The 16387-nt window shown below is 42.4% G+C and overlaps 1 protein-coding gene across 1 annotated transcript in view; it reads right to left on the bottom strand.

Annotated features, from left to right (window-relative positions):
- The window catches only part of NAALADL2 (N-acetylated alpha-linked acidic dipeptidase like 2), a 395312-nt gene extending 393606 nt beyond the window's left edge, over positions 1-1706 (bottom strand). The window contains exon 1 of the mRNA XM_063167294.1: positions 1657-1706. The gene's annotated coding sequence lies outside the window, so the exon portion shown is untranslated. The remainder of the gene's footprint in view (positions 1-1656) is intronic.
- Positions 1707-16387: the final 14681 nt, after the last annotated feature.

Below are 16387 nucleotides of genomic sequence, written 5' to 3' on the forward strand. Positions count from 1 at the left end.
TCAGCTATGAGGATTAACAGAGCTGGAGTCATATGATCCAGCATGACTATGGGAGCTGCTACCAAAAACTGCACCTTGTGACATGCACGTGAACCATGAGCATCCTTCTACTAACTTAGACAATCCTGACTTTCTTCCCACTTAAACCTTATTTTCTGCTTCAGATAAACAACCCGGACCCAACTCTTCAATGCAAAAAAACCAGTTTTGCATTATCACAAACAGAATAATTGCTTCATCATCAAACAATGTGACCCGTTAGTAAAAAATGTTAAGGATGTGAAAAAAAAACCTAATTTCAGATAGACACTAAAACCAAGAAATACCTGATGAAACTTGGAAAAAAGTGTGTTTCTGTGGGATAATTTTTTAAAGAAAATGTTGTGTGCATAGCTCTAGGGTTTTTAATTTAAAAATTCCAGCAGAAAAAAAAACTGCTGAAGGTAAGCTACAAAAGATCACTCTTAGGCTTGTTTCAGGTGATTAACTTTATGGTAGATTATCATACAGTTAAGACATCTACTAGGAATGCAATCCGTGACCAAAATTCAGGAGACACTCTTTAGTATTTTGATGATAGCAGAGATAAATGCTGTGTTATGGATGTACTGGGACTCATACAAGAGCTCTTTAGATTAAAATTCTAAAAATACATACAGTTATTGCTTGATATACAGGACTGGCATCGTTACGGTTCCAGTCATCTAATGCTTTCCATATGCTAACCACTGAACAAATAAATTTGCCTGTAAATGCAAGAAATATGTACCGAGCAATAAATAAGCCAACATGAAACAGGCCGTTCATATCAGGGTTAAAAATCTAAATTCTTTATTTCTTCCCCGAATATTTCTGTCCTGATGACTCAGCAACAATTCCGCAAGTTTCAGCTGAAGTCAGCGAGATGCCTCGAGTGCTGTTTTGCAAGTGTCAACTCCACGCTCGTTACGGAGTTTATTTTAATTACAATTTTGAGGCCCTCTCAGTTACAGGAGACGAACACCTGCCGAAGTCAAGGAGCTCTGCATGGACGCAGAAACCAGGACATCGAAGATCACACAGAAGGGCGACAATGGCAATGCTGTCCTAGGCTGAAAGCTGTGAAATTTCCCGGCTGCGTTTCTGGTACCCTGAGCACCCCCAAACCCCGAGGGGAGCGCGTCCGGCCATCCTTCCGACTGCGCTCACGGCTTGCAGAAAGTTTCCAACCCGTGACACAGCTCACTGTGTTTGGGGAGTCTGTTTCAATATTTAGTAAACACACCATTCAGTTTGTAAACTCAAGCGAAAGACACCACGCTGGTGTCCCGTTTCTGGGCGAACAGAAAGCAAAGAGCAGGACACGGAGCGGCTCCCCGCGGGCAGTGGGAACCAGGGATGGAGAGAGAGCGGGAGCTCCGGGCTGTGCGGGACCGTCCGCCCGGTAAATTTACCTGTCCCACCCCAAACCACCTCCAGCCCGGAGCCCCGCAGGAGCAGCCGCGGATCCTTTCATTTCCCCGAGTTCTGAGTTACTTTTAGGAAAAAAAAAAAAAAAAAAAAAAAAACCACGCACGGAGCTGACCGAGCTCTCCTCCGCGCTGACAGCTCCTCCGCGGGGTCGGGGTGAGGAGCCCGGGTGTCCCGCCCGCCCCGGTCCGCCCGAGCCGGCGTTACCTGCGCTGCCCCGCGGTACTCGCGCTGTGCCCGGCAGCACCCGCGGGCCCTGCGCGGTGCTCGGCGTTACCTACGCTGCTCTGCGCGGTCCCTGGCGGTAAATGCCTGCAGCCGGTGGCACCCGCGCTGTGCCCGGCGGTACCTGCGCTGCCCCGCGCGGTGCCCGGCGCCGCACGGCCCGGCCCGGCCCGCCCAGGGAGTTTTCAGCAGCCGTAAAGCGGAGCGCGCCCGGCCCCGGCCGTGAGGGGCCACCCCGGGGAGCGCCCGCGGGGCCGCGCCGGAGCCGCCGGGCCCCGCCGGGACGGGACAGAGGGGAGGGCGTTCAGGGGACCGAGGAATGGTTGGGTTGGGAAGAGCATCTTGTTACAGCTCTTGTGCCGCGAGCAGGGACACTTGCTACTAGAGCAGGGTGCGCAAGGCTCTGTCCAGCCCGGCACTGAGCACTGCCTGGGACGGGGCAGCCGCGGCTTCTGTGCGCAACCTGTGGCAGGGTCTCACCGCCCGCACAGGGAAGAGTTTCTATCATATATCTAATCTAAGACTAGCTTTTGGTGGAGAGAGGGTATTCTCCATCATATCAATCCAGCCCTTGTCAAAACCCCTCTGTTAGCCCCTTTAACTAGAAGGAGCTCTGAGGTTTCCTTGGAGTTCTCATCTCCAGGCTGAACTCTTTCAGCCTTCTGTACCATTTAACAGACAATGGTGGTGTTCAAGCCTTGTTTTACATCTTTTGTGGCGGGATAATTTCTGATGTGCAGCTTTTTGTGCCTGTACAGGTCACAGCCCCGGAGCTGGGAGGGGAGATGAGAGGAGCTGAGCTCACCCCTGGCTCAGGTTATCCCACATCCAGGTTATCCCTGAACATCCGAGCACACCTGAAACCAAACCCTGAAGGATCGAACCACACCAGAGCGCAGTTCAGTAGGTGTCTGAACTGCTGCAATTACACTGCTCGCACAAAGCCTCTCAGCAGGTAAACTTTGATCTTGAATGCACTGCCATTACAATACTGCCTCCTTAGTAAAACAAATTTCCCCGACCCAGATTAATGACTTAGTTCTGCTTGGAAGCGTTTTGCTGTTAATTCTGTCCCTAAATCTACAATTTGTCCTGTAATCCCGGATGCTACCGCACAAGGTACAGGGCTCAGCTGTTCAACAAAGGCAGGAAAAGCATCAGACTGGTAAATTTCACTCTCTGAAGTCAGGGCTAGTATTGTTTAAGGGAATTAGTGATAGAAATGTTCATTATAAGGAGAAATATGTCCAGCCACGTTTCCCAGAAAGACGCTTATGAAAGAAAAAAAAAGCCCTTTAAAATGTTTTCCCTACTGAATAAAAACTACTATTGGAATAAAAGCATCTTAGCCCAGCAGCTGCTGCAGAAAAGGTCTTCCAGAAGTCTTCCAGGCATATGGTGCACATATAAGCAGACAGAAAAGCAAATTTCAAGCATCTATAACAGAACTGGATTCTGCTAATAAAGTATTAATGGGAAAGTCTGGCTGGACTGCCATAGCTCTGAAAACAATTTTAGAAAAAAAACAGAGCAATGTGGTCACTACAGAGCAGGTGAACTAGTCTACAATCCTCATTGATAAAGTACTTTTTTCAGCATTAAGCAGAAGTAAAACAGCTGCAGCTGGAGGTGTACTTTTCATGCCCAAAGAAATCTGTCAGGCTTGTAGGTGTACAAATGCATTCGCCCAAAGCATGATTCATCAGTTTTTATTCACAATTTTTTCATCTCCTGCAATAACATGTTATAACTCTGCTCCTTCCTACATTCTTCTCTTTTCTATACCACCCCCAGGTACAAGCCATGGCTATAGACTGGTTTTGTTCATCACTTCAGACTTGATATTTTGTGCTGTGTAGCTTAAGCCAGTCATGCCCATTCCGTGAGAAGGGCTGAAGCTGAAGTTTAAAACAGACTTGATACCACCACAGTTCCACGTTTCCCTGCTTCAGCTGTGAACTGCTTCTGGATAGTCCCAAGATTGGCACAAGCATGAGCTGACACTGCAGCAGAGAAATCATCTCTAAATGCAAAGTGCACCAGCCATGACTCCACATGCTTTCACACAGGGCTCCAAACTCGTTAGAGTTTGTTAGGAAAGCTGTTTGGAGTCTCCTGACTCTGCTGCATCTTAGAAATTCCTGGACAGGTCTCCTAATTACTAAGCAATAGCCAACAGTCAGTCAAATACAAAATTCCATTAACTTTTAGCTAAAGCCAGGCTAGCTTTGCTGCCCAGACCCTTGCCTTCCTGCTGCTGTTGCAAGAATTCCTCCCTTCCCCCCAGCATTTTTACCAAGGATTGGCAAAAGATCATCTAAGATCACAGGCAGAGAGCATTTGCTTACCACAGTACAGAGCTGCAACCAAAGGGAAAAGTTTTAGACAACTGGCAAGGCTTTTTTTTGTACTGAATCACAACCACACACTCTAGAAGTAAGTCACAAGGAAAAAAAAAAAACCACAGCAACAACAAAAAAATTGAGTGGTGCCCCAACATGCAGGGAAACAAATAGATTTACACTATGAAGAAAAACAAACCTCCAAGCAACTACATTTTGCAAAAACTTACTGTGACCTGTCTAGAAAAGGACATGCAAGATAATCAAATATAAACTTAAAACCCTTCCCTAAAACTTTGCTGGAAGGAAACAGTGCATGAAAACCATACATCCCTAGAACACCAGAATTGGTGCACACCATTCCTTATCAAAAAAATATCTGATCGTTTGGGGATGACCATGGAAACATGGGAAAACGGAATATTAACTTTAAAGAGATTTCATTGACTTGAGATCCTGGATAAGGCAGTTTCTGAGTTGTTTTATGGAAAGTCTAGCATAGAATAACTTGGGTTGGAAGAGACTCACAAGGATGATCGAAGCCCAGCTCCTGGTTAGGTTGAAAGGAATCCACGTGATGGTTTTAAATCCTGAGTTTAAATGGCTGTTTATAAGAAGAAGTTTACTTTCCTCCTATAGGTGAAAGTTGGGTTGGTTTGTTTGTCTCTTTTTGTATTTTTTACCAGCCTGCAAAGTGATGGAGCTTGAGGCATTCTGTGCAGCAGAACTGCCACCTCGTGGTTCCCGTAATCCTTGCTGGGTTTGATGCTGCGGTTTTGGGTTGTATTCGATTAACTAACAGAAAAATCTAATTTTTAAGAGAGTTGTGTCTACGACCCATATAAGAAAGATCCTACCTGGTTGCCATGCTGGTGAACTGACACTGTGAAGGGTGATGTCCTCTCCCTTGCTGGAGGACACTGATCAATGTAGTTGGCAGGACTATTTATTCCAGTGCAGGAGAAGGAGAGCATTAAAACTGTCATTTTAAAGGTCTGAAAGGGACCTGCAGTCCTGCCCCTTATCGCCCATTCCCGCAGCTTTTAATCAAGGAAGTTTCTGAGACCAAGAGGACTGGTAGGCATGCCTGGAATGTCAAGTCCTGCTTCTTTACACAGGCTAAAGGCACCACACATTTAAATAACAGAAGCCCACTTGAGGAAACAAGAAATTAAATACCTTTAAAACCATCTGCTAAATGCAGTTTGAAAGACTAAAATTCCTTTTTATGGGCAGTCTCTGCCTTTTATACTGAAAAATTAATTGGATATATGTATTTTACAGAACAAATCCACGATTCAGCAAGAAAATTAATGAAATGAAGAGACAGTTGGAGCTGCTGCCAAGAACAGTCATTTCAGACCTAGCAACCTTGGAAAATGACCTTTTAAATAATGAATTTGGAAAAATAACACTACAAAGCAACAAAAATGAACGTTACCTACCTATAAAGTCTGCTAATAGCAGTAGCTTCCAAAGAATGAAGACATTAAATGGATCATGGGAACTGACTAGAGCTGATGTTCCTGTATCAGGCATCCTGAGCGCTGAACTGCCTCACTGCACCTCCCGAGGTAACTCCTGGTTAGCTCAGGGAATGTTTCTACCCCTGTACAATCAAGCACTCTCATCCAGAGGACAGGAGTGCACAGTTGTATGGTTTTAAGAAAGTGAGAAGATAACAAAATTAGGCCTAGAAGGGCTACCATGGCTTCCCCAAGTACTTAGGAAAGGGCAACTAAACAAGGAGGAATGCAACATACTTAGACAAGCCATTATTATTCATCATCCCATAGGCAGTGAAATACCTCGCTTAAAAAGGCTTTTAAGCACCCATGCTTTACACAAGTGGAAGAATTGGTCTGATTCATGTTCAAGTACTGTTTAAGTAGTCCATAGTGATGCAAAACTGAATTTCTTTTGGGGTTCCACAGTACACCTGAAATTTTTCTATCCCTTCATTCATGCCTTACAAAGAATAACTAGCAAAAGCAGGAAATTCTAATTTCTGGTCCAAGCTTAAAGTAGAGCATGATTATTCTATCTGTAAAGGAAGTGACTCCCTACTTAATCGAATTTTCTTTAAACTCTGAAATCTATCATATTGAAATGAGATGGAAGTCCTGTTGCTTATCAAAGCTTTCCTGCAGTGGATTCTCCCCACCTTTCCCCTCCTACTCAATAAAGCTGTATCTTTAAGCAGCAAGACATAGTTCCTCAAAGTCTTGGTACTGGAAGGGGCTTTAATGTCTTTTAGAACCTTTTCAGGCTGAACAACCCCAGCTTTGCCTGAGTCCATTGGAAAGATGCTCCAGGTCTCTGATCATCTTTGTAGGACTCACTCCAGCAGGTCAAAAGCATCATTATGTTGGGGGACCAGAGCTGGACACAGCACTCACAGAATCCCAGACCCACTCATTCAAGAGATGAGCCTGAATATAATCAACACCCCTCATAAGCACCCAAAGTCGTTCCACAAGAGAAACAGTTTCTATGATAAAGATTATAGCCACATATTATGGAGAACACATGCTTCTTGCTTTTTTCATTACTTAAAGAATAATCACCGGTGGATTTTAGGAGGTTTTTGTGAATTGAAACAGAAAATGAGAACAGGTAGAGAAGCTAAGCTTTAATCCTCCAATTTAATTTCCATTAATCTTGTTTATAGAATATATCCTCTTTTTTAACTACCCATTTTTTTTTTCACCAAAGCCTGACACGTCCAGATTCTCTTACACCTTTTTACCATGAAATACATGCATTGTTATTCCCCAGCCAGACTTCCCCACCCTCTCTCCAGGTTTCTCCCCCTGATGCTCAATATGCCCTGTTTAGGCTTCTACTCCAGGATGTGTAAAACCGCAAAACTGGAGCAGGAGCAGAAGACAGAGCATTGCAAGTGGCCCTTTGGCAACCTGCAGGGCTCACACTTACAGCAAATGCTCTGAGCGCAGGTAGGACGGGCGAACACAACATTAAGACTAAATAAAAACCAATTTATATTCTCCCCCACTGAGGTCTGAAGCTGGGATGGGTAATTTGTTCCAAATGGAGGAGGAACACTACAGGCTGCAGTGCTCCAGGCTTTTCTGGGTCTTGATCGTTTAACTCATCCCGGGGTTTCTTCACATATCCTGACTTCCAGTTGTTTTTGAACAAAAGAGGTAACTGCTGAAGATTGTGGAGAAGATAGAGAGGAGGCAACCCCTAATTACTGGTTGATTTCATCTGGAGCTGCATTGTAGCCAGCTCTTAGCAAGAAAAGAGACTTAAACCAAACAGCAATTCTTAAACCACCATAAACCTCAGCATTTTTGTTCTTTATTAACTCAAAACATTTTATTTAAAAGTAGCAGGTCTACCAAAACAAGGAACAATCTAAAAAGAACCCCTGCTGACACAGACACATTCGATTTGCTGTGATAAAAGACAAAGACCCACAAATCTTGCAGTATATCATTTGCTTCCAAAGACAGTAACGTATAGCCTGTGATTTTAATGATTGTCCTGCAACTGATCATTTTGAGAAGCACAGGATAAAGTGCAGTTGAGCTAAATATTATTCTCTTACCCTTCAAGAACGCAGTATTTCATTTAAGCCATTCAGGTAGAGGTAGTTTTGAGGGTTAGTAGTAGATTTGAAAGCTTGCTTGCAGTTAGCTCAGCTCCAAGACCTCTGCATAATTTAGACTAGTTCACATTTCAAAAACTTCTCATAAACTTTAAAACATCATACACATTTTAAATGTTCAGCTTAAAATAAAGCTGCTACAGGGTCCAGTTCTGACTTTGCATAAATCAGTACTTTTGAATCAAGACAAATTTCTCCCAAGAGAGAATCTTCTTTCACCACTCAAAATAATTATATTGCCACCATTCATATGAAGAGAAGAAGACAGATGGCCTTTACCCGGAGATGCTCTGGTGTGCCCTTACAGAGTTAATTGGAGGACTGACATCTGAAAGAGCTCTCTGTCTCCCAGGACTCATTTTCTCTTTATTCATACTGTACCAACCTGAAAGACAGAAACATTTAACAGATGCTCCCCAGACACGCATTGTTTTTCCTAATATTTTCACGCTGTGGTGTAGCAATCCTGCCCAAAACCTCACCACAAGCAGCATCCTGAACATAAAATATCTACTGCCAGCAGAGGAAGTTGTCTATTTCCCTCTTACCTCAGAGAATTATCAGTGCATACCAGGAAACAGTGTCAGATATGCTCATCAGTCACAAGTAATTACAGATCTCTATCATCATTGTTTTTCCACACAGTCACCTTATCTCTGACAAGACACCAAAAAAAAAAAGAAGTTCCACTGTTGTGGGAAGGATTCCTCCCAAGTTTGCTGCCAGAAAAATAAGAAAATAATATTTAAGAGGGCAGATGGTTTAGTCTTGTTTATAAATAGCAAGAAATCAGATTTTTCATTACATTAAATGTAAACTTCACTACCTTGTAGGCACCTCCTTACAACTGTTTTTTAAAGAAATGTATAACACTGCTTTTTTAATGTAGCTTTCAAGTGGTTTTAAGTATGTAAATAATTAAAGCCACATTCCAATGTAAGTCCCTATGAGGGAGGGCTTTTGCCCAGTGATCCATCAGGAGAGACACTAGAGCTTATGCCCATGCAGTGCTTCACTGTAGAGGAACCTAATTAAATTAACTGTATGAATTGAGTGACCATATGGAACCATCAGTGATGGAGAGATACTTTAACTTGGAAACAAAATTATCACGGGAGTCTTAAACAAGGAAAGAAGGTGCAAGTTATAAGAAGAAATGTGATTAATAATCCAAGTATTGGAACAAAAGCTCTGTTTGGAAGGGGAGAGTGTCAAGAGATAGTCCAAGGAAACAATAACAAGTTGTTGTAATTCTGAGGCACTTAGCAGAAAAACATCACAGAAACAGAAGAACTTAATTTCTTTCCATTTGCTACCAACTGCAATGGCCACATGCTGTTCTGTGTTTGTATTTATCGTGCATTTTTGTTTGTGCCACCAGAATATAAGCTTTTTCCAGACAGAGCCCAGCTGTTTGTTTGGCACAAACTTCACTATTATACAATTCTGGGTACACTTAAATAGGGGCTATACATGCTATGATAATTCTCTCCCTGAAGCAGACTAATTAAATCAAAACCTGATAAAATGATGTTACAATTTGCACAGAAATCAATAGAATCAAGGACATTTCAGTTTTACCTCTCCAGGGAACCAGTGTGTAAAACCTGAAATATTTAAAAACTGTAATTAGAGCAAGAGCATACTCTAGGGGTGCTGACAGAGTCAGACTCAAGCCTTGGTGCATCTGCTGGGAAGCTGCCACTCAGCTCATGCTGCATCCTATTGTCAGTGCAGTGCTGAGCACAGGCACTGAAATCTGCCTTATTGCTCAAATTGTAAGTCTGTGGTGGAGTTACTTTCAGCACAGATCCAAGAAGACTGATGGGTCATCACTTATTTCCATTCCAGGACAGTTTTTACTGATTCACAGAGCAGCACTACCCACAGCAGGGATGGTCCATCCCACTGCACTGGGGTTGTTTCCTTGCACCTGCTGAAACCTGCAGGAGTTCACACATTCCTGATTCTCTTGCTGTCAGGAGGCCTGTGCCTGCAATAAGTCAGACTGAAATCTCTAAAAAGCCTGGAGAACACCCAAGGGCTGTACCCTCTTTGCTGTTTCCCAGGTATTTTCTGCATTGTACCCACAGCAGAGCAGGTTCTGCTACACTCAAGTCCCCTAAAGAAGAGCATTCATGGAACTTGCATTTAAATCTGTACCTGGTCTTGTGATCCAACCTAATCTTCTTTAAAAAAGTTAAAATACATTATAACACTGGTTTCATGTCCTTTGCATTGACATGAGAGACTACACAAGGTACAGGAACAGAAGGCAGCTCACTGCTGATTCAAAGGTAGCTTCAGAGGATGGGTGTTAATCCTGTCACACTACAGCTCTACAGGAAAAACATTTACATGAGCTGCTATGAAATCCATACAGTAAAGCTTGTTCTCTAATTTGGTGGCTGTAATTCTTCCCTGTTTGCCAGACACATACCCAATGAACTCCAACAAAGGGAGTCAAGTAGTGCAAACACTAAAAGATAATTGAAAAACTAAGGGCACCAAAATTTCATCAAAATCTTACCTGCACCTGTCAGTGCTGCCCATTTGTTGCATACAGCAAAAGCAAACTCGAGCCAGTAAAACACCTAATATAGATTAAAGTGGATAAACTGGGGTTTTGTTTGTCCAGGGCTTACACTTTCTTTATGGCACATCTTATACCTGACTTACTTGTCCTAATGCAGGCTACTGTAAAGAGTATGTTATTTAACCTTTTAATTTCAAACACACTCCTGCTATTGCAATTTACAAGAACACAGAAGACACATGACTGAATCCCACTTGATCTCTTCATACTACTTCTGTCAGTGCATGGGCTTTAATTCCAGTCAGGATCCATAGTAAAGAGACTGGTACAGAGAAATATGTGCCAAACTTATAGGAAAATATTTTTTTAAATATTTTTTTAAAATTCTGGGCAGAAGGGGTCCAAGAAAGACCACATGAGAGACAGTACTGCTTCAGCACTCAGTATTTTCTTTTATTCTCATTTCAGCTGGTATCTTGGGATTGGTAGCAGTTTTAATTCCCATGGCCAAAACTTTAAAAACTAAGGGTGATTAAGTTAAGTTTTTAAGCAAAACATAACTTGCAGACTGCTAAGGTAGCAACTTGAGTAGAATAAAATACCTTTTCAGACTAACACAAGCCTGAAGATGCCATCATGTAATAAATAGCTTTTCACTGCTCTGGTTCACTTTCATACCAAGCATCAGTGCATGGAGCAAGACAACAATTTGGCTCTGAACAGTTGGAATTTTTTTGAAGTGTGATGGTGTAGCTGGATACTTCCATGAGTAAAAATGCTGTCAAAGCAGCATACAATTTAAAGTTCATAAGTGAAAGAAAATGGATGGCTCATCAACAAAAATGTCATTTCTGAGAATAAAGACAGATTTCTTTTTCCTTAAACACTACTCATGACTCCAAGGGAAAAATTCAGTGTCTTACAGAGCTAGTAGGGGAAAGCAGCAAGGACAACAAATGTCAAGTTAAAGTCGATGTATTTGCTGGTGCATCATTTAAATAGTGCCTGAAGGGTAATCCCAGCAAGATGGGCATTTCAACTTGGTTTAGCAGCACCCCTAGCTGGGGTAAGAAAGTCTAATCACTTTATTAAAACCACAGTGTCATTAGAGGAGAATTTGGGAAGAAGCTGCTATAGTTTGTGTTGTTTTTTTACTTCTTAAATTTTTGTATAAAGATTTAGTGGGTAACGTCAGCAACCAGCTTTAAACTATGGATGTTTATGATTTTAGCAATTAGTATGGCAAAAGGCTGACTGTGCAACAGACGAAGAAACACACTGTTCTTGCCCATAAAAATACAGCCTATATTTATGGGTTTTACCTCTTGTGTTTTAAGGATGGCAGAGTATAGCCTGTTTTCTTTTGCACTTTAAATGTTTTAGTGCAATACACCCTTTTCCCTCAGACATCTTCATTCCTTTCCAAGTAGTACCTGGAATTCAGATGGCACATTAAGCTTCATGCAGTTTGACCTTCCTTGCCTTTCATGCAGAGCTCCAGTGGCTCTGACTAGCAAAGTTTGAGACACAAATAACAATTTCCATCACAACTTAGCTGCTTGTTAGGATAGCATGAATGCTCTGTTAGAGCATAAGTGTTGAAAACAAATAGTCATACTCATCCACTCACATTGAGTTTATATTGGCTTTAGCATCTTCTCCAACTAACCAACACAACACACAGCATCACCAGCCTCCTTTGTAGTGCCACATTTGATTTTCTTCTATTCAGTGAGGAAAAATTACTCCCTAAAATGAATAATAAATGAAATTAATCCAACACTGTTTTTTGGCATTACACTGATAAGTGAAGACGCTCCCTCAGTTAGAAGCTGCTGAGCCATCAGAGCACCCTGAACCTGGAATTAGCATGTCAAAAATCTGCCTTCACTTTCAGTTGCAAGGCACATGCCAATTTTCATACTGAAGGATCCATGTCATCATCTTGGAGCACTGCTCAGATCCCCACCCAGCCAAGGAACAAAATTCTTAGAATATAAAGCTTGAAGAATGTACTGCATAACATGTATATATAACATGATGGGAAAAAGATAGCAGAGGGTTTCCTGGCCTTTGCCCCTTCCTGGACAGTTTTGCACTGTGTGGTTCTAGGGATTTCTTGACACCTTTTGCAAAAGTCAGGACTGTTTGAAGAATATCCTCACTAAAGTGTTTTCCATAGCATGCAGAGAAAACAATTCACCAGAGCATTTGATATCTGTGGCTAAGGAAACTTCCCTGTCCCACCATCCAGGTGTCACTCTCACCATCTGAGCTGGAGCTGAGGCCCTTTCTCAGCTACACTCACAGTCAGATCAAGTTTCCTCATCAGCTCAACACCAGGTTTCCCATAGCACACACATCCAGATCCTTAATACATTTTAATCATCTTGCAATAACTCAACAACGGGTTAGGCTGGTGCTTCCAAGAAGGGATGCCAAACAAAGGAACCTCTGGGCTTTTATCCCCTTACAGTCTCTGGGTGGGAAAGTCCAGGGGCCCTCAGCTCCTGCCATGTCCCTGTCCCTCACCTGGCTGTACCACAGGTCCCCATGCCCTCAGTTCACAGCCTCTTGCCTCGGGGCTCTGCACCTCAGCTCAACCTGCAGCTTGTATCCCCTCACTAAACGTATTTCCCAACATCTACAGCACCCAGTTTTAAACTACTAGTCGAGTGCTCTTTAGCAGCCAGGAGGATGGTGCTTAAGGTGAGGATAGCATGTGGCCAGAGCCATTCTAAAAACTGTCTGGCTGTTTAAAACAAGATATCCTGCACTGAAAGCATCATCATTGTTCTCAATGGTCTTTTCACTTAAAATAGTCACACCAGCAGACCACCATTAACAGCCAGCACCTTCTCCTTTCAGCCCCCCTCCTCTTTTTATTCATACACTTGAAATAGAAATGGCCTCGGACAAACATTTTCATCTTGAACACTTTCTACTCTGAAGTCATCTCCAGCATCAAAATGAACAACTGCAGTGTGAATTAAACCATGTAAGATATGACTTTTGCCAAGTACCACCATCTGGATATTGAAATGCACAAAATCTCTGCTATAGGGGCAAGTGCGGCACTTACATTTCTAGAAGTGGGAAATCACCCACTCCTCAGATGTATCTACTTCTTGGTGCTGACAAGGTGCACATTACACCAAGATCCCAGCTGACATAAACCCACACCAAGGAGCCTGTTCACCTGGTCTCACTACCTACCTGTGATGAGAGTTAGCACTTTAAGCTCTGGAGTACATTGTCTGCAATGATGTGCACACACTTCTGAAAAGAAGTCTTCCTAACCCACTGATTTGTGCCTCCTCACATTTCTCTACCTGTAGCTAAAGGGTTAGAGGCAAACAGGTACAGTAAGCAGCTGTTTGATAACTGCAGCATAACACAGGATGTGTATGTGTGGAGGGAGGAAATGTCCAAGCCAGAGGCAACTACCCTTTTTCCATTAACACTTTCCCTGTATTTGCAACTTTCCTTACAAGCTTTGAATTCACCCTCCAAACACCCTCCCTCACTGCTAATACCAGACACTACCTCTGCAGCACATTATAAAATGTGTCATATCTAGATAGGGGAAAAGGTCGATTATTTGCTCTATTTCCAACCTTTATTGCCAGGTTATCTGACTTACCTTTCAGTAATCTAATGACAACTGTATTTTGGAAATTTTCAAGTGCAATTTATGTAATCTGGGTCTGTTATTTGAGGAGTCAGGAAGTCACCCTGTTGCACTGTTCCTACTACATTCTTGCTCCATATCTAATGTTAAGAAGACCATCTCTGCTGGAAAGTCAAGAGAAGAAATCTCCCAGGCTATAGATCGCTTTGCCCTCTCCTATATCTTTGTAGGTCAAAAAGAAGTTTATACAGGTGCATCAGATTTTGACATAAAACCTCAATTAGATTATGATCCAAAACTGGTGTCTGCCACAGCAGCCCAGAGCTTTATTCAACCAGATTTTGAAAAATTTCTACAGCTGGAGGCTCCACAACTTCACTGGGCAAAATCTGCTTGACTAGCCTAACAATGAAAACGTTTTTCCCTTAAATTCCATGCAAACTTCTGTGATTTCAGTTTATGTCCTTTGCCTCTCAGCTTCCTGCCATACAGTGCTGTAAGAGCCTGGCTCTGTCTCTTGTTAACTTGCTCAAAGGCACAGGAAGGCTGCTGTCAGGTCCCCCACAGAGCTACAGTTTCCCTAGTCAACCCAGGATACTGTGGGACTATGGTTTATTTTATGAGATGCAGCTCTACATGTCCAAATTATGACTTCTGAGAGAAACTGCAGCAGTTTTATCTAGAAACCAAAGAGCTCACATCATTTTTGCCAGCAGCAAAATTTTAAAAAAAATCTGGTTAAGAAAATGGTCTTGCTTGCCAAAACACATCTTCCAAAAAAAAAAAAAAAAAAAAAAAAAAAAAGGCTGAAAAACACAGTAATGCAGCACTAGAAGTAGAACACCCACCTCCTGGTTTTCCCAGTATCTCAGGCATAAGACCGCTTTGCAAGAACAGCCACATTCACAAATAGAACAGTAAATCCCTAGCAGCATTTATCTAAATACAGAAAAGCATATTCCATACAGAAGTTTAGCAACAAAAACAGAGAAGGTCTGATTTAGTAAATCCAGTTTGCCTTACTTATTATTTAGCAAACACCTTCTACTAAAGCCCTACAGTTTGTTGACGGCAATCTGAAATGTGTTGAAGTAGGATACACATACAGAATGTCTTATTTACTAAAGCAGAATTATTTTTAGAAAAGCTGAATGCAGAACAAGCTACATCTTGCTCTAACTTACAGCTGAGCATCCTGTTTACATGCTGATGTCCATGTTTACTTTTTTGGTTACAGGAAGCAATGCCAAAAGACTTGAAATAATTTTGCCTCCTGCTGCCTATCAAGTTATTCCACTCCTGTAGGAAACAATGGCTGGGGGTCAGGTTAACTCATGCAGAGAAATGCAGAGTGCAGATTTTCACTGCTCTAAGACAATGCCACTTTAACAGCTTTGCTACAAGGATTTGCTTTGCCAGGCTTCTTTGCCCAATCTGTCTCTCTGAAATATGTACAACTTCCTTCTGGCACTTTTGCTTAGAATATTCTTTAAATTATTTTTCCTTCTCTCCAAACCTTGCTCTCTCTCTTACAGTACTAGCATTTTCACATGATTTGCCCTCTGTCTTCAAGCTGCAGTCTTAACACATCAGTCAGATGCAACAGCAGTTTCTACATTCTATTCTGGCATTTTTGTTTTATTTTATTAATTTTTATCTTGAAAAATAGAGTGACTGGCCTCCTAGAGGGTTAAGAGGAGGAAGCCAGGACAGTTCTCCATATGAATCTCTGTGCAAGTGCCAGCTGGATTTCACAGCCCCGTACTCGGCAAAGCACAGAACAAGAACGCTGTTAGTATTCTTGGAGTGCTCTGAAGAGGAACAGGAAAAGGCAAGAAAATAATCTTACTCTGTACCAGAATGAAGTGCTGGAAAGTCAAAGAGGAGAATTCAAACTCCATCCTTCCCACAGCACATAATCGACATCACTCACAGTCACTCTCGTGCATCACAGTGACACCAAAGGTAATAAGCTGTACGTGAAAGAAGGGAAATACTGAGAAGGTGTTATTGCAGCACATCCCCCCTTCCTCCTGCTCTCCATGCCCTCCAAAGCTGAACGTTACTCCAAGGATACTGAAAATTCTGCTTGCTGAACCTCTGCCCACCATGCACCCACTCCCACCTCTTGGAATATATTTATTGATGGCTTATAGCTCACTTGGTCTTTGAGTTTATAATTTAATGGCTAATTCAGCTTACCTTGAAATCACTGCTAAGGAGCATGAGGCAGCCCTAACCACAGACATAGCCCTAAACCCAGGCAATGTTGGGATGATGTGGAAGTGCTGATGGCTCCCTAATAGCTTAGACAAGGTGTGCACAAAGCTCAGAGCCTCTGTGTTGCTCCTGTGCATACAGACAGGTTAATTCAAACCTGTTTGAAATTAAACCACTGCGTTTTATTAATTCTCCATCAAGAGAAATTAGTATTGAAACAGATCCAGAAGAAAACCAAATAATAAAACCTCCATTCTGCCACTGTGAAGAGCAGCTGTGTGGGGGAAGCAGAACTGGGGACAGTCCTGACCCTATTTCCTCTACCTGCCTCACTCTGCAAGTAGACACAT

Source organism: Melospiza melodia, chromosome 12 (genome assembly GCF_035770615.1).
Source record: "Melospiza melodia melodia isolate bMelMel2 chromosome 12, bMelMel2.pri, whole genome shotgun sequence".
Lineage (NCBI taxonomy): Eukaryota > Metazoa > Chordata > Aves > Passeriformes > Passerellidae > Melospiza > Melospiza melodia.